Raw genomic sequence first — 19,848 nt, forward strand, 5'->3', positions numbered from 1 at the left:
TGAACGGTTATTGCAGTGCGAGTGTCATTCAGAGTGTCATTCAGTTTGCACGTACGCAGGAAAGGAGAGGGAGTGTATATGGGTGTGCACACCTTGAGCGTGAGCGCGCGTGTTTGCGTCTCAGTATTTGAAAATGCGTGCGCACATGTGCGTGCATGCGTGTGCAAACATACGCATGTTTGTGTGTGCGTGCAGTCCCGTGTGGGTGCGTGCGTGCATTCTTGCGCGTGTGTGCATGCGTGGGTGCGTGTAAATGTGAATGCAGGCGAGCATTTGTCGTATTCCTGTGCGTTTGTGTGAGTGTGGGCGAGCGAGCGTTTCCCCTCTTGTGAATGAATGGACATGCAGTTTATTTAAACCCATATCTATATCGAGACAAGAACGAATGACAGTGCATTTAGAGAGAAAAGACGGGGAATGCGGGAGATGGAAATTCAAGAGGATGAGCAAAGCGTGAACAAGGTGAATGCCAACATATCGACAAGTGGACTTGTCTTCTTCAAGGCGACGTACGCTTTCCTCGCCACAGTATATATAGGTGGGGTTCTTCTAAAGGGGAGAGGGTGTGAGGCGGGAGGGTGCAGAAACGAGGGAAAATGTGTTAGCGTGTCGAATTGAGAGTAAAGGAACCCTGTGCACACGGTCAAAGCCAGGGCAGACCACCGACTTTATAACAAAATATTCTAATGCACTCCCAAACATAAACAACATCCTAAGAAAATACCGCCCAATATTATCAAGTAACGAGCGTCTGCGAAAAGCGTTCCCGGATGCACCTAGGGTTACCTATCGCCGAAGCAGGAACTTTAAAGACATACCAGTGCACGCAAAAGTCAGCCAACAGCATTCCCCCGTAATAAAAGAAGTTGTCGCCTTAGGTGCAAAACCTGCAGGCACCTTCAAAGTGACATTAAAATTAAAAGCACCGCAAATAGTTACACACATGAAGTCAAATCTAGCTTCACTTGTACAAGTTCAGATGTGATTTGTATGCTTGAATGTTCCTTCTGTAAGAAACAATATATCGGTGAAACAGGACAATGAATGAACGTCAGATTAAACGGACATCGCGTGTCCACAGCTAAAAAGCTTCCTAAGGCCGTTGCCGAGCATTTCAACCAACCAGGTCATAACATTGATAAACTTAAACTCTACATCTTACAGTCAAATTTCCGTTCTGAACGAGAAAGAAAATACAGAGAATAATACCTTACCCATAAGTTCAAGACATTGCAACCAATAGGCATAAACGTTCCAAAGGGAGCTTTAGAATCTATTCGCTATGCTAAACTTCAAGCTATAGGCAACAACACTTAGTCTGATTTCTTGGCTTATCCCCCCCCCTTCTTTTTTTCTCCCCTTTCCTTTCCTTTTTTTTTCAGCCGGCGTGTTAGGCGCCCTTGACACGCCGGCTAACGCGCGTGCGTTGACAGACCTGGGTGGGGGGGGGGGGGGGGGGGGAGGTGCCCTGGCTTTGACCTTGTGCACAGGGTTCCTTTACTCTCAATTCCACACGCTAACACATTTTCCCTCGTTTCCGCATCCTCCCGCCTCACACCCTCTCCCCTTTAGAAGAACCCCACCTATATATACTGTGGCGAGGAAAGCGTACGTCGCCTTGAAGAAGACAAGTCCACTTGTCGAAACGTTGGCTCCTGCATTGAGTTTGTTCACGTTTTGCTCATCCTCTTTAATTTCCATCTCCCGCATTCCCCTTCTTTTCCCTGGATTTCTACCGACGGATTATGAAAGAACAAGGTGAGCGCCCTCTGCTTTCCTTGTCACACGTAGCACTAATTGGAGACAGTCACTACAAGTACATGCACGAACAGTTCCCACCAGGCCAACACTCACCACACATTAGCTTTAAGAGCGGCGCCACAACACACCATCCGAGACCTCATTGCGGCAGCTCCACAGCACATCACACATTTCTTCATTCACTGCGGGACTAATGACCTTAACCACGACACTGGGGACAACACAGTTGAGGCCATGAAAACGCTCAGAAACGACTTGCACACCAACAGACCAAACGCAGAAATCACCTTGACAACAGTACTTCCCAGGATCGCAAACAAACACAGGCCACTTATTCAACAATCAGCGACACTCCTATCTCACGCACTAGGGACACGTAAGCTCAATGATTTTCTTCTTGACATAGCAAACCAACCCGAAAACGTCGATGTCATCCACCACGCTGAAATACACCAGGATTCCGACATTCTGCTCACCCGGGACGGATTTCACCCCAATTTTTTGGCGTCAAGGTAATGGCTAACAACATCAAGTACAGGCTCAGGAACTCTTTTAAATCGACGCAACCTACAACACCAATAAATCCTGCGTCCCAGTTAGCTTCAACACAGGAACACACGCCTGATATTTTCAACACCAGCTCGCACGCACGTTCCACCGAAGCTAGACCCCAGGAAGCATCTACACAAACTGTGGACGCGGAACCAACACCACCTTTACAACATCCGCGCATACGGACCCACAACCACCCGCGAAGCCTTCACGCAAACAGCTACATACACTAACAAACAAACCGATACGCAGACAGACATTGGTGCAGGCCTCGACAAGAAAATTAAGCGTAAAAAGACACCACATGAAGATTTTTTGCCCCGGAGGTCAGCCCGAACCAAACAGAAATGACTACCACGCCCTAGGGATAGCACACGCAACAACAAATCCAGCCCTTTCCTCCAATCCCGCAAACTCGTCGCCAAACAAACAAATTACAGATTTCACCTAAAAGCTTACACTAGCTGCATTAAACAGAGGAAAATCCCCAAAAGGTGTCAGAATTAAGGTTATATGCGCCCTCGATTCTCTACCCTCCAGGCTATCATTAAAGTGGAATGCTGTTCTAGAAAATGCATCGCTCTCCCTTATTGACATTCTCGAAGAACACTGCAAGGAACAACTTATGATAATCTCTGATCAACTCGATTGCATAAAGTTAACTGAACCGGAAAGAAGAGAACTTAAACAATTCGTCCAAACTAAGGAGAAAAAATTACTAGATAAATACCAGCGCAATGATATTAAAGCTGCAGATCCACCGAAAGAAACTAATGTAACCCCTGCAGCACGTAGCTCCACGGACAGTCCTACAGGCGAGCATCCCGAGCACTGCAGCAATGTAGTAGACATATCCCAGAGTCTAAGCTCCGAAGTAGTTTATCTCATGAAACGTGGTCTAACGTTTTGTCCGACGAACAATGCAGTAAACGAATACGAACTCCACAAAGATATAAGAGAGTTTTGACGACGCATGCGCATCAAGGAGTTCTTTTTCGGTAGACCAAATGTAGGACAAGAAGATAGAGACTCTCTTAGACCACCTAGCACGTGGTCACCGGAAACCGAACAGTGCCCAGACCTCGATTTATACTTAAAACTGATATATTAAGAAATTCTAGGGTCAACGTGGCATTGCCGGAAACGCAAAAATATGACCCCCGCTCAACACCAAATCCTTAAAGAACTTGCGAAAAGGAATGATATTGTAATAAAACCAGCAGACAAAGGCGGCAGTATCGTAATCTGGCCTATAGAAAAGTACAAGAATGAGGCCTCTAAACAACTGAGCAACCACACCCATTACAGAAAACTCGACTCTAACCCAACTTCAGATTACAGCAATTCTGTGATAAGCACAATAGCGGAGCTGCTGTCCAGGGAACTAATCATGCAATCTGAATATCGCTTCATGATGCCCCAAAACAAAACAACAGGCCGCTTTTACCTTCTTCCTAAACTACGTAAAGTTCCGGTCGAAGAAATATTTACAGCGGAAATCCCAGGTCGGCCTATTGTGTCTAATAACAACACACCTACTGTGTATTAATTAAGTAATTGAGTAGTAATTGAGTACTGAGTTTAACTGAGTAATTTTTTAAATAACCACCTGTCAAACATACCCACCACCCTCCCATCTTTCTTTCAAGACACGCCGCCCTTCCTTCGAATTATCGACGGCATCAACGCCAACCAAATCCTTTCCGACCGCGCTATTCTAGTCACTTTGGATGTTTCTGCCCTTTACAACAACATTCCGATGAGTGAAGGAATTGAAGCCGTTTCTAGATCCCTCGCAATCAATCCCCAAGCGCACGCTCCTGAAGTTTACTTATCCCTCCTTAGGTTAGTTCTCACCCTCAACTATTTCGAATTCTATTCTATAAACTACCTGCAAATTTTCGGCACTAGCATGGGTACGTCATTCACTCCCACGTATGCGAACATTTTCATGGGACAGCTTGAAGCAGACCTGCTGAAATCCAACCCTTTAAAGCCCCACGCCTATCTTCGTTACATTGACGACATATTTATAATATGGGAACACGGCACAAGCGCCTTAACCGAATTAATTAGCCATTTCAATCGCTTTCACCCGAGTATTAAATTTACTGCTCACCACTCTCCTAGTCAGATCAACTTCCTGGACACGACAGTCTACATAGAAAACGGAAAACTGAGAACGACCATTTACCGGAAGCCTACAGATAGCCAGCAATATTTAGACTACAACAGTCATCACCCGCGACATTGCAAGCAAGGAATTTTTGTCGACAAGTGAAAGGTATAAGAAGAATCTCCAGCGAAGACCACGATTATATCCACCACCTAAACGACCTTAAATCAACGCTAGCAGAAAGGAACTATCCCCAAGTTACTCTCGATAGAGCTTATGATGCCGCGTCAAGATTGGAGAGACAGTCGGAATTGGCGAAGAGACAGCGCACATTAGAATGTGACAGACCGCCGGCCTTTATAACAAAATATTCTAATGCACTCCCAAACATAAACAACATCCTAAGAAAACACCACTGAATATTGTCAAGTAACGAGCGTCTGCGGAAAGCGTTCCCGGATGTTACCTATCGCCGAAACAGGAACTTTAAAGACATATTATAGTGCACGCAAAAGACAGCCGACAGCATTCCCCCGCAATAAAGGCATGTTGTCGCCCTAGGTGCAAAACCTGCAGGCACCTTCAAAGTGACATTAAAATTAAATGCACCGCAAATAGTTACACACATGAAGTCAAATCTAGCTTCACTTGTACAAGTTCGGATGTGAGTTATATGCTTGAATGTTCCTTCTGTAAAAAGCAATATATCGGTGAAACAGGACAATCAATGAACGTCAGATTAAACGGACATCGCGCGGACACAGCTAAAAAGCTTCCCAAAGCCGTCGCCGAGCATTTCATCAACCAGGTCATAACTTTGATGAACTTAAACTCTACATCTTACAGTCAAATTACCGTTCTGAACGAGAAAGAAAATACGGAGAATCATACCTTATCCATAAGTACAAGACATTGCAACCAATAGGCATAAACGTTTCGAAGGGTGCTTTAGAATCTATTCGCTTTGCTAAACTTCAAGCTATAAGCAACAACACTTAGTTTGATTTCTTGGCGTATCCCCCCCGCTTCTTTTTTTCTCCCCTTTCCTTTCTTTTTTTTCTTTTTTTCAGCGGGCGTGTCAGACGCCCTTGACACGCCGGCTAACGCGTGAGCGTTGACAGACCTTGGTGGGGGAGGTGCCCTGGCTTTGACCTTGTGCACAGGGTTCCTTTATTCTAAATTCGACACGCTAACACATTTTCCCTCGTTTCTGCATCCTCCCGCCTCACACCCTTTCCCCTTTAGAAGAACCCCACCTATATATACTTTGGCGAGGAAAGCGTACGTCGCCTTGAAGAAGACAAGTCCACTTGTCGAAACGTTGGCTCCTGCATTGAGTTTGTTCACGTTTTGCTCATCCTATTGCATTTATAGCATTATATCTTTCTAAAAGCGAAATGAATGCAAAAAAAATTTAAACGCAGTTGCTTTCCACTCTGTGAAGTATGACCAGCGAAGTTTTGTATGTGGACCCCTTAAAGGTGTGGAGACATCAAAATTTTCGTTCATGCGTTTGTTGATTCAAACGTTGCGTCATGCTTCAGGGAGCAAGTTACACACAGCGGGACTCATACAAATCCGATAAATAATTTAATAATAGCATTTCTATAGCGAGCGATTTCGGTTTCGGTTTCTGGGCTCCGGGGGATGCTATGACGTCACAGAGGAGGAAACGCAACTTGACTTGGTAACGTGGGCCACATAAAATAGTGACCTTAAACGATGCTGCGTCACCTGCTCGCGCGTACGTGTGCTCTGCCAGCAGAGATAAACAACTGGCGATACGAAGTGCATGTCGCGATTATTATTATTGCGAAGACCGACAGCAACGGTAAGAATATATTGCGGCTTGTGAGAGTCGGTGATTCATTCCGAAGTGCCGTAAGCTTTAGCTTTGAAGTGAATCGGAAAAGGCCTAGCGACGATATCGGCGGCGCCGAACGATCACAGGCGGTGAGGCTGCCGTCGGTGCCACAGTGACGACTCCTCGGTCGCTGATTGGCCGCTTCGCCATACGGCTGCCGCACAAATGGGTCCAGGGCCCGTCCTCTCTACGGCAAGGAAATCTCGCCGTTCGCGAGCAAAACCGCAGTCGCACGGGGGCCCGCGAACGGCAAACGGCGTGCCGTGAATCTCCGTGCCGGTAACGTGGACGGGCCCTCACATTGAGAAAGGCCAAGCGAACGAGAGACCACTCCGAGCTGCCGAACTATGCGACTATGTGAGGAGAGAAGCGGACAACACGAACGCCGCATATCCTGGTCCTTTTCGGAGTTGGCCGGCTAGTGTTACACGCAGTTTGCCGTTCGCGCGCCGCCGTGCGGCATTCGTGTTGTCCACTTCTCTCCTTTTGTGTCTGTGTCTGCACGCCTTACGCCTTCTTTGCATTAAGAAAGGATTTCTATATGCCTGTAGCTCGGTCATAGTGGAGGCAATGCTTGGTCGCTCTGCTCAGCAGGCTCCGTTATCGGCACTTGATCGCTACTCATCATACGTCACGTTTTTGTGCTAGTGTGCTATGACGTCAATATTTTCGTTCCTCCTCTGTGACGTCATAACTGCCGCGCTAGCGATGGGTCTCGACCACGAGAAGGAGTTTTTAATGACTTTTTGGAGCTGAATTAAAATTAGGTTGAAATGTTTGCAGCGTCCAATACCTCGTTCTGGGTGTCCTTGCATACGGAAGCAGCCTACAACATGATTTTTATAGCCTCAAAATTTGGTGTCCCGGCCCCTTTAACGGCGAACTGCACCTCCGCCCCGGGTGGGCCTGGCATTGCACTGCCTTCAGGATCGGCCCACGTATGACGAGTTCTTGACGCCTGCGTCACCTCTACCGCGGGTCGGTCCGGCATTGCGCTATGTTCGGGATTTTGTTCTACACGTGGACACGATAGTGGGGAAAGTAGCCCTTAAGAGAAAGGTTTAGCTCTGGAGTTCCTATCTATTCATTTTTCTTGGCAACCATTGCACCAAATTTGGCGAGGTTTGCTTCATTTAAAGAAAACTTAGATTCTAGTGACTGTTGGCTTCGAATTTTTCATTTAGGTCATCATTTGTTTACTGAAATTTGGCAGAAATTGCAAATTTTCAGAAAAGGGTCATGCAGGAAAATTCTGAGAACGCAAATTTTATTGCTTTTTTACTGAACCAAATAAACACGGAAAATTCTAAAATACATTCAATTATGACGTCATATGGAAGTAGGATGCCAGTGCAATGCTCTGAAATAAAATTTGTAATTTCACCTAGTTTCACCGCTGAATAAAAAAAGATTTACCCCCAACGAACTTTTGCTTCTTTGCAGAAATTTCAAAGAGCGCTCACGTGATCAAAACATTTTGTGCAACGAAAATACTTCGGTGAAACCTTATGCACACAATATCCGTCTAGCACAATTTTTTTTAAAGAAAATCAATGATGATCACTTTTGGGTCTGTCACGTTTCGCATGAAATGAGCGAAAACGAAAGCATCAAATTTACAACTATGTCTTTCGGCAACGAGAAATGATATCACAATGCTGTGCATTGCATATAACAGTACATCTTAAGCGGACAAATTTGATATATTACACATGAATCTAAAAAAAATTGTAATATGGAAATGCAGATTTTGAAGAATGGAAGCTATTTATAGAACCGCGATATCTGTTCTTGATGAAGAGCTAATAATTTGTAAACTTCCTGCTTCTATTTTTTTCGCACTTTCAAATTTTTGTAAATCTTTTACCAAAATTCAGGCCCTAAATAGAAGTTTCGCTTCCAACAGTCGCTAGAAGTTACCGTTATGTCACGAATCAAATAAATCTTATTAAAATTGCTCCAGGGGTTATCTCAAAAAAGCGTTTCTGTGTTTTACATCTATTTGAATAAGCGGCGTCGGAGTTGGGCCCGAGGTAAAGCTTCCTCTTCACAGCTTCGCTGTTAAAAAAAAGAAGAAAAAACGCCTCAATCTTCAATATTGCCACCCCAGATTTCGTCACGATAGCACCGTCACCGTCGGCACGACTCCGTGAGCAGCAACCAAGCTGTTCACTTTCGTTATCGTCCTTCCCTCGGCGGCAGCGCATCGTCTTGATTTCATCGTATTTTTCATTTTCATCTTTATTTTTTTAGCAAAACCATTACAAGGTTTGCGCAAGGTAAGGCAAAATGAGGGCGTAATCCTCCTAAGGCCTTTACCTCGCTGGAGCAGCAGAAGTAGCAGTTTACTAATAAAACAAGGTACAACTAATAAGACAGAAAACTTGAAAACTATTTACAGCAAAATTTTATACACATTGAAAAGTATCAACCGTTTGCCAAATAGCCAGTAATTAATACAGCACTGTAAAAAATAAGAACATTCTGCTATTAACAAATGTTATACATTCAGAATATAACATTACTATTGACATTAAACAAAGAAACTCCATTAACATGCGTTAAACACACTATGATCCGAAAATATTATGTATTGTATTGCATCTTTCAATTTGTGAATTGTTCTACAATTTATAGCTTCGTCAACAATGTTAGGGTGTGTATTACATAAACATATGCCAATAACGCACTAAATCTTCACCATCATTGCGACTTCCATCGCTTCTGCGACCAAGCAAGCTTTCGGCGGCACACGTTCACTGTTATATTGACACTAAAATTTTAAACTGCTTCCCTACGGTAAAACAGCGTGCATAAAATCGAAAGCGGACTGGCCGCAAGGAACATGCTCACGGGGCCATACTATTGATAACAGCATCACAAAGGGCTAGGTGCGGTAAGGTTGACTTTACAGGTTTGCAAGCATTGACTGACGGGCTAGTTGCTTCACTATCACAGAAATCACAACGCTTAAAGTTGTTAGCGCAGCGTGTGAGTGGTTCCTCCTTTCTGTCCCGTCTGTCTGTCCCGTCTGTTCTGTCTGCGACTTTACAGATGTTCTTTCTCTGCGTCAGTCACGCCTCCCAAGAGCGTTCGGACGGCTTTGACGAAGTGTTTGTTCGAGTGGCTCTGAGAAGCATGTTTATTCGAAATTATTTTGCTAGGCTGTATAATGTCGAGGACGGGCTCCGAACTGCTCATTTTCTTTAGCCACGTAAGATCGATTACTGAAAATTTAATTACTGTAGCTTTGTTAATTACGCACACAACTTGTCAATTTACTCCGCATCCAGAGGTTACCAATCTGAACTCTCGAATGATAAAAGGATGTCGCCACTACTTGTATTGGTGTAATAGTTTTGTTTGGTGCTCCCTATAAAGCAAGTATGAAAGCTTGGACAGGTAATCTTGGCTCAAATCAACTCCATGAGCTCAAGCACATGTGCCCAACCGTGCACTTCTGCCTTTATAACCGATTCTCCTATATTATACAAGCAGCACTTCAGCGCTAAGGTACATCACACAAGATGTGCGGGAAAATTTTGCACCTTCCCAATTAAATACCTGAGCGCTGGTGGCATCAGGCTCGGTTTCCTGGCATCGTTAATAATAAAAGCAGCGGCCTGGGGAAAAGGATTGAATACATTTTCAGTACTTTATAGCATCTGGATGAGCGCGGACATGTTCGTCAGAACGAAAAGTGCTCAAGTATTAGGATGAGGGTTTCGCTGCATGTATTCTGGCTGTCTAATGTTAAAATCTAAAGAAAAGGTACTGTGATCTTGTGACAAATAATTATGGCATGAAATACCAGCTCCGACACAGTACCCGTGGTGGAACTGGCCTCTGGACTACTGGGCTACATTGAACCACGTAATGCTGGTTTGATAAATGCCAGTAATTGGAAAGTGTTTAGCTTTTGAATTTTAGGTATGCCTGTGCCGTTGTGCAGTTTTGTGGGCCCTTTTTACCACGAGGACAATGTTTCAGCTAATATTCAAAGCAACTCTATGCTATTTTTACTTATTTTACTATACCGACAGCATGTCAATTAGCGTGCAATTGATACTTCAGTAAGGGCGTTGCGTATTTGTGTTGTTTCTAGCAGGAGCGAGTAGTGTAAGAGATGACACTGGAGAGAAAGCGGTGAGCGAAGCCCGCCAAGAGTACTCAATGCCGTTTTGAAGAAAGCCTGCTACTTCAGTTGCTCAGGTCGCCAGAAAGGCTTGACTGGTAGCATACCGTTGGACGTATTTGGTAGCCGCATCGATAGACAGAAATTTTGCGGAAATAAACAGCGTAAAGGGGCCCAATGAGTTGAATGGCCTGTTCGAGCTCTGGCATAGTTTGAAAAATGAATGTCGCAAAGTATGACGCACTTCTTTTTGTCAGATGTAGAACTTTCGTAATTGGCGTTGTTTATAGGCGTCCCAGTGGGTCTTTGGTTGAACTTTTCCGTCGATTTGAAACATTGCTTGATTCTCTATCGTCACCGAAAATACCTGTGGTAATTTTGGGTGACTTTAACATTCATTTGTTGCAACCTATTAACACATCAGTTAATGAATGTGTCGACCTGTTATCAACGTATGGCTTTTCAAAAAACAATATTGCTTTGCCTAATCGCGCCTCTGCCTCTAGTGAAACCTTAATTGATTTGTGTCTGACTAACCGTGATTAAAGGGACGTGAAAGCGCGAGTGCTTATAAGTTCTGTCAATGATAATTTACCTTTGTTCTGCTTCGTTCCTAAACGCACCTTTCCACAGGTTACCACAGAACACTCGACAAAAACTACGCGATGATAACTAAGCGCGAAATAGATAATTTCCTTCAAAATATCGCATCTGTGAACTGGGATGAAATTTTAGATGAAAAAGAAATCTGATTCAAACCTTTTATGCAAAAGTTTTCTCGAGAAAATTATTGAAATTTACAAATACAGTGGAACACCGTTCATACGTTGTTCATCGGACCGAGAAAAAGAACCTGACAGCCGGGAAAACGCAACAGTGAGGAAAGCTTCGAAAATGAATGAAAAAGTGCAGCTTCACCTATTGACAATTGATTTCCACAGAGTGCGCTTAGAACTTAAGAAAGCCTAGAATAGTGGCTTGCCGTTTCTTTCACTTGCTAGAAATCACCACACGTTTCTCAATAGCCTGGAAGGCCGCATTGCTGTCGGCGTCGCTGTGAGGTGCGACGTACCTGCGGAGGAGGTCCAGAGCAGCGACAGCTTTTCCAAAGCTAGGATTTGGCAACTCCCCGGCATCATGCGGCTCGTGCTCCTCGTCGTCACCGCGCCACGGCAATGGCAACGGACGAATGAATATCCGCGGGAAATTTTGCCCTCTTTGGCGTAATCATGCTAACGTGCTAACGATTGTTAGTATTGCTGCGAAGCGCGCGCGTCCGAGCAGCCAGGTTGCGCGCAGCGCGGCGTGGTTTCGCAAGAAATATAAACAAGAGAGGAGAGCTGGCCCGATAGGCGGAGCAACGCCATGAGCAACGCCAACTTCCGGCTTCCCTTTAGCTATAGCTTCACGACGAGTGACGTCAGGGCCTCTCCTGAGTTCTCTTCCTCCGTGAGTCGACCCGTTCAACAAACCATGTGGTGATCGTAATCACAGTGATGATAGTGAGAGCATTTTTCACGAATGGCCACCTAGTGGCGGCCTGTTGAACTGGCGCGCTTCTTCTTGCAGCCAGTTCCATAGCCAAGCCCGGTCAAAACTTGTCAAAAGCCAAAATGGCGGTTGGAGCGCGTTGTCAACTTTAGCCCAGGTGGGTTCGGGTTGAGACGCATCATGCGGGAACGTTTTCACAGCTACTACGCAACAGCGGGGTAGCTGTGAAAACGTAGCTGGTAGCTACGCAGCAGTGAGGAACGTAACAGCGGGGTTCTACTGTATTCGTTTCCTTTGGTAACTGTTAGAAAGTTTAAGCAAGCGAGAAAACCCTGGGTTACCTACGACTTTGTCAGGAGAATCAAAGCACGAGTAGGCTCTTTCCCAACTTCCTGAAATTTAAGGACACATAAATTTTCAAGCAATATAAGAAATCAGGAACAGGTTAAATGCCGACATAAAGAAGTCACGTGTTGATTACTAGGCTAACAAATTGACGGACATTCTTTATGATCCTAAAAGAACTTGACGAACTCTAAGGGACTGGTTTTCTCTATAGGCAACAGTTTTATCACGTATTTCAAGTAACGCAGATTCAGTGGATTTACCCCTTTGAAAGCAATACTAATTCGGGGATATAAGGTTATGCTTATGCATGTGTCCAGTTATTGTAGAATTTAAGGCTTTTTCTATAATTTTAGAAAAAGCTGGAAGTATGGATATCGGCCGGTAATTAGTGATGCAATCAGTGACGCCACCTTTATGCAATACGACGATCCTAGCGATTTTCGTGTTATCCGGAAATGTGCTTGTAGAAAACACAATGTTTGTTATGTCACAATGAACACTGCATAATAAATCCACGACTGCTTTAATTGGTGCTACTTTAGTACCGTCATAACCACAAGAGGAGCTGTTCTTTATATTGCTAATAATGTGTGCGATTTCTGTAGGTGTAACATGACGAAGATACATAGTATCCTGCAAACTGGTGTTAATATAGTCCTAATGTTGTCGCTAACTTCCGAGTCAAAGGAGCCAAAGCACAAGAACTGCCGATTACATACTTCAGCGAGGGACTTACCACTTAGGGCTTTAGCGCCATACGTAAGTTCCTGGGGAATGCTGTTTTTGTGTACCGCAATAAGTCCCTTAGAGTTCGTCAAGTTCTTTTAGGATCATAAAGAATGTCCGTCAATTTGTTAGCCTAGTAATCAACACGTGACTTCTTTATGTCGGCATTTAACCTGTTCCTGATTTCTTATATTGCTTGAAAATTTATGTGTCCTTAAATTTCAGGAAGTTGGGAAAGAGCCTACTCGTGCTTTGATTCTCCTGACAAAGTCGTAGGTAACCCAGGGTTTTCTCGCTTGCTTAAACTTTCTAACAGTTACCAAAGGAAACGAATACAGTAGAACCCCGCTGTTACGTTCCTCACTGCTGCGTTCTTTTCATCCGGTCACGGCATAGCTTCCATAGGATCCAATGTATAAGGAACCCCGCTGTTGCGTAGTAGCTGTGAAAACGTTCCCGCATGATGCGTCTCAACCCGAACCCACCTGGGCTAAAGTTGACAACGCGCTCCAACCGCCATTTTGGCTTTTGACAAGTTTTGACCGGGCTTGGCTATGGAACTGGCTGCAAGAAGAAGCGCGCCAGTTCAACAGGCCGCCACTAGGTGGCCATTCGTGAAAAATGCTCTCACTATCATCACTGTGATTACGATCACCACATGGTTTGTTGAACGGGTCGACTCACGGAGGAAGAGAACTCAGGAGAGGCCCTGACGTCACTCGTCGTGAAGCTATAGCTAAAGGGAAGCCGGAAGTTGGCGTTGCTCATGGCGTTGCTCCGCCTATCGGGCCAGCTCTCCTCTCTTGTTTATATTTCTCGCGAAACCACGCCGCGCTGCGCGCAACCTGGCTGCTCGGACGCGCGCGCTTCGCAGCAATACTAACAATCGTTAGCACGTTAGCATGATTACGCCAAAGAGGGCAAAATTTCCCGCGGATATTCATTCGTCCGTTGCCATTGCCGTGGCGCGGTGACGACGAGGAGCACGAGCCGCATGATGCCGGGGAGTTGCCAAATCCTAGCTTTGGAAAAGCTGTCGCTGCTCTGGACCTCCTCCGCAGGTACGTCGCACCTCACAGCGACGCCGACAGCAATGCGGCCTTCCAGGCTATTGAGAAACGTGTGGTGATTTCTAGCAAGTGAAAGAAACGGCAAGCCACTATTCTAGACTTTCTTAAGTTCTAAGCGCACTCTGTGGAAATCAATTGTCAATAGCTGAAGCTGCACTTTTTCATTCATTTTCGAAGCTTTCCTCACTGTTGCGTTTTCCCGGCTGTCAGGTTCTTTTTCTCGGTCCGATGAACAACGTATGAACGGTGTTCCACTGTATTTGTAAATTTCAATAATTTTCTCGAGAAAACTTTTGCATAAAAGGTTTGAATCAGATTTCTTTTTCATCTAAAATTTGATCCCAGTTCACAGATGCGATATTTTGAAGGAAATTATCTATTTCGCGCTTAGTTATCATCGCGTAGTTTTTGTCGAGTGTTCTGTGGTAACCTGTGGAAAGGTGCGTTTAGGAACGAAGCAGAACAAAGGTAAATTATCATTGACAGAACTTATAAGCACTCGGGCTTTCACGTCCCTTTAATCACGGTTAGTCAGACACAAATCAATTAAGGTTTCACTAGAGGCAGAGGCGCGATTAGGCAAAGCAATATTGTTTTTTGAAAAGCCATACGTTGATAACAGGTCGACACATTCATTAACTGATGTGTTAATAGGTTGCAACAAATGAATGTTAAAGTCACCCAAAATTACCACAGGTATTTTCGGTGACGATAGAGAATCAAGCAATGTTTCAAATCGACGGAAAAGTTCAACCAAAGACCCACTGGGACGCCTATAAACAACGCCAATTACGAAAGTTCTACATCTGACAAAAAGAAGTGCGTCATACTTTGCGACATTCATTTTTCAAACTATGCCAGAGCTCGAACAGGCCATTCAACTCATTGGGCCCCTTTACGCTGTTTATTTCCGCAAAATTTCTGTCTATCGATGCGGCTACCAAATACGTCCAACGGTATGCTACCAGTCAAGCCTTTCTGGCGACCTGAGCAACTGAAGTAGCAGGCTTTCTTCAAAACGGCATTGAGTACTCTTGGCGGGCTTCGCTCACCGCTTTCTCTCCAGTGTCATCTCTTACACTACTCGCTCCTGCTAGAAACAACACAAATACGCAACGCCCTTACTGAAGTATCAATTGCACGCTAATTGACATGCTGTCGGTATAGTAAAATAAGTAAAAATAGCATAGAGTTGCTTTGAATATTAGCTGAAACATTGTCCTCGTGGTAAAAAGGGCCCACAAAACTGCACAACGGCACAGGCATACCTAAAATTCAAAAGCTAAACACTTTCCAATTACTGGCATTTATCAAACCAGCATTACGTGGTTCAATGTAGCCCAGTAGTCCAGAGGCCAGTTCCACCACGGGTACTGTGTCGGAGCTGGTATTTCATGCCATAATTATTTGTCACAAGATCACAGTACCTTTTCTTTAGATTTTAACATTAGACAGCCAGAATACATGCAGCGAAACCCTCATCCTAATACTTGAGCACTTTTCGTTCTGACGAACATGTCCGCGCTCATCCAGATGCTATAAAGTACTGAAAATGTATTCAATCCTTTTCCCCAGGCCGCTGCTTTTATTATTAACGATGCCAGGAAACCGAGCCTGATGCCACCAGCGCTCAGGTATTTAATTGGGAAGGTGCAAAATTTTCCCGCACACCTTGTGTGATGTACCTTAGCGCTGAAGTGCTGCTTGTATAATATAGGAGAATCGGTTATAAAGGCAGAAGTGCACGGTTGGGCACATGTGCTTGAGCTCATGGAGTTGATTTGAGCCAAGATTACCTGTCCAAGCTTTCATACTTGCTTTATAGGGAGCACCAAACAAAACTATTACACCAATACAAGTAGTGGCGACATCCTTTTATCATTCGAGAGTTCAGATTGGTAACCTCTGGATGCGGAGTAAATTGACAAGTTGTGTGCGTAATTAACAAAGCTACAGTAATTAAATTTTCAGTAATCGATCTTACGTGGCTAAAGAAAATGAGCAGTTCGGAGCCCGTCCTCGACATTATACAGCCTAGCAAAATAATTTCGAATAAACATGCTTCTCAGAGCCACTCGAACAAACACTTCGTCAAAGCCGTCCGAACGCTCTTGGGAGGCGTGACTGACGCAGAGAAAGAACATCTGTAAAGTCGCAGACAGAACAGACGGGACAGACAGACGGGACAGAAAGGAGGAACCACTCACACGCTGCGCTAACAACTTTAAGCGTTGTGATTTCTGTGATAGTGAAGCAACTAGCCCGTCAGTCAATGCTTGCAAACCTGTAAAGTCAACCTTACCGCACCTAGCCCTTTGTGATGCTGTTATCAATAGTATGGCCCCGTGAGCATGTTCCTTGCGGCCAGTCCGCTTTCGATTTTATGCACGCTGTTTTACCGTAGGGAAGCAGTTTAAAATTTTAGTGTCAATATAACAGTGAACGTGTGCCGCCGAAAGCTTGCTTGGTCGCAGAAGCGATGGAAGTCGCAATGATGGTGAAGATTTAGTGCGTTATTGGCATATGTTTATGTAATACACACCCTAACATTGTTGACGAAGCTATAAATTGTAGAACAATTCACAAATTGAAAGATGCAATACAATACATAATATTTTCGGATCATAGTGTGTTTAACGCATGTTAATGGAGTTTCTTTGTTTAATGTCAATAGTAATGTTATATTCTGAATGTATAACATTTGTTAATAGCAGAATGTTCTTATTTTTTACAGTGCTGTATTAATTACTGGCTATTTGGCAAACGGTTGATACTTTTCAATGTGTATAAAATTTTGCTGTAAATAGTTTTCAAGTTTTCTGTCTTATTAGTTGTACCTTGTTTTATTAGTAAACTGCTACTTCTGCTGCTCCAGCGAGGTAAAGGCCTTAGGAGGATTACGCCCTCATTTTGCCTTACCTTGCGCAAACCTTGTAATGGTTTTGCTAAAAAAATAAAGATGAAAATGAAAAATACGATGAAATCAAGACGATGCGCTGCCGCCGAGGGAAGGACGATAACGAAAGTGAACAGCTTGGTTGCTGCTCACGGAGTCGTGCCGACGGTGACGGTGCTATCGTGACGAAATCTGGGGTGGCAATATTGAAGATTGAGGCGTTTTTTCTTCTTTTTTTTAACAGCGAAGCTGTGAAGAGGAAGCTTTACCTCGGGCCCAACTCCGACGCCGCTTATTCAAATAGATGTAAAACACAGAAACGCTTTTTTGAGATAACCCCTGGAGCAATTTTAATAAGATTTATTTGATTCGTGACATAACGGTAACTTCTAGCGACTGTTGGAAGCGAAACTTCTATTTAGGGCCTGAATTTTGGTAAAAGATTTACAAAAATTTGAAAGTGCGAAAAAAATAGAAGCAGGAAGTTTACAAATTATTAGCTCTTCATCAAGAACAGATATCGCGGTTCTATAAATAGCTTCCATTCTTCAAAATCTGCATTTCCATATTACAATTTTTTTTAGATTCATGTGTAATATATCAAATTTGTCCGCTTAAGATGTACTGTTATATGCAATGCACAGCATTGTGATATCATTTCTCGTTGCCGAAAGACATAGTTGTAAATTTGATGCTTTCGTTTTCGCTCATTTCATGCGAAACGTGACAGACCCAAAAGTGATCATCATTGATTTTCTTTAAAAAAAATTGTGCTAGACGGATATTGTGTGCATAAGGTTTCACCGAAGTATTTTCGTTGCACAAAATGTTTTGATCACGTGAGCGCTCTTTGAAATTTCTGCAAAGAAGCAAAAGTTCGTTGGGGGTAAATCTTTTTTTATTCAGCGGTGAAACTAGGTGAAATTACAAATTTTATTTCAGAGCATTGCACTGGCATCCTACTTCCATATGACGTCATAATTGAATGTATTTTAGAATTTTCCGTGTTTATTTGGTTCAGTAAAAAAGCAATAAAATTTGCGTTCTCAGAATTTTCCTGCATGACCCTTTTCTGAAAATTTGCAATTTCTGCCAAATTTCAGTAAACAAATGATGACCTAAATGAAAAATTCGAAGCCAACAGTCACTAGAATCTAAGTTTTCTTTAAATGAAGCAAACCTCGCCAAATTTGGTGCAATGGTTGCCAAGAAAAATGAATAGATAGGAACTCCAGAGCTAAACCTTCCTCTTAAGGGCTACTTTCCCCACTATCGTGTCCACGTGTAGAACAAAATCCCGAACATAGCGCAATGCCGGACCGACCCGCGGTAGAGGTGACGCAGGCGTCAAGAACTCGTCATACGTGGGCCGATCCTGAAGGCAGTGCAATGCCAGGCCCACCCGGGGCGGAGGTGCAGTTCGCCGTTAAAGGGGCCGGGACACCAAATTTTGAGGCTATAAAAATCATGTTGTAGGCTGCTTCCGTATGCAAGGACACCCAGAACGAGGTATTGGACGCTGCAAACATTTCAACCTAATTTTAATTCAGCTCCAAAAAGTCATTAAAAACTCCTTCTCGTGGTCGAGACCCATCGCTAGCGCGGCAGTTATGACGTCACAGAGGAGGAACGAAAATATTGACGTCATAGCACACTAGCACAAAAACGTGACGTATGATGAGTAGCGATCAAGTGCCGATAACGGAGCCTGCTGAGCAGAGCGACCAAGCATTGCCTCCACTATGACCGAGCTACAGGCATATAGAAATCCTTTCTTAATGCAAAGAAGGCGTAAGGCGTGCAGACACAGACACAAAAGGAGAGAAGTGGACAACACGAATGCCGCACGGCGGCGCGCGAACGGCAAACTGCGTGTAACACTAGCCGGCCAACTCCGAAAAGGACCAGGATATGCGGCGTTCGTGTTGTCCGCTTCTCTCCTCACATAGTCGCATAGTTCGGCAGCTCGGAGTGGTCTCTCGTTCGCTTGGCCTTTCTCAATGTGAGGGCCCGTCCACGTTACCGGCACGGAGATTCACGGCACGCCGTTTGCCGTTCGCGGGCCCCCGTGCGACTGCGGTTTTGCTCGCGAACGGCGAGATTTCCTTGCCGTAGAGAGGACGGGCCCTGGACCCATTTGTGCGGCAGCCGTATGGCGAAGCGGCCAATCAGCGACCGAGGAGTCGTCACTGTGGCACCGACGGCAGCCTCACCGCCTGTGATCGTTCGGCGCCGCCGATATCGTCGCTAGGCCTTTTCCGATTCACTTCAAAGCTAAAGCTTACGGCACTTCGGAATGAATCACCGACTCTCACAAGCCGCAATATATTCTTACCGTTGCTGTCGGTCTTCGCAATAATAATAATCGCGACATGCACTTCGTATCGCCAGTTGTTTATCTCTGCTGGCAGAGCACACGTACGCGCGAGCAGGTGACGCAGCATCGTTTAAGGTCACTATTTTATGTGGCCCACGTTACCAAGTCAAGTTGCGTTTCCTCCTCTGTGACGTCATAGCATCCCCCGGAGCCCAGAAACCGAAACCGAAATCGCTCGCTATAGAAATGCTATTATTAAATTATTTATCGGATTTGTATGAGTCCCGCTGTGTGTAACTTGCTCCCTGAAGCATGACGCAACGTTTGAATCAACAAACGCATGAACGAAAATTTTGATGTCTCCACACCTTTAAGGGGTCCACATACAAAACTTCGCTGGTCATACTTCACAGAGTGGAAAGCAACTGCGTTTAAATTTTTTTTGCATTCATTTCGCTTTTAGAAAGATATAATGCTATAAATGCAATAGGATGAGCAAAACGTGAACAAACTCAATGCAGGAGCCAACGTTTCGACAAGTGGACTTGTCTTCTTCAAGGCGACGTACGCTT

The sequence above is a fragment of the Dermacentor andersoni genome, unplaced genomic scaffold, assembly GCF_023375885.2.
Source record: "Dermacentor andersoni unplaced genomic scaffold, qqDerAnde1_hic_scaffold ctg00000040.1, whole genome shotgun sequence".
In the NCBI taxonomy this organism is placed as follows: domain Eukaryota; kingdom Metazoa; phylum Arthropoda; class Arachnida; order Ixodida; family Ixodidae; genus Dermacentor; species Dermacentor andersoni.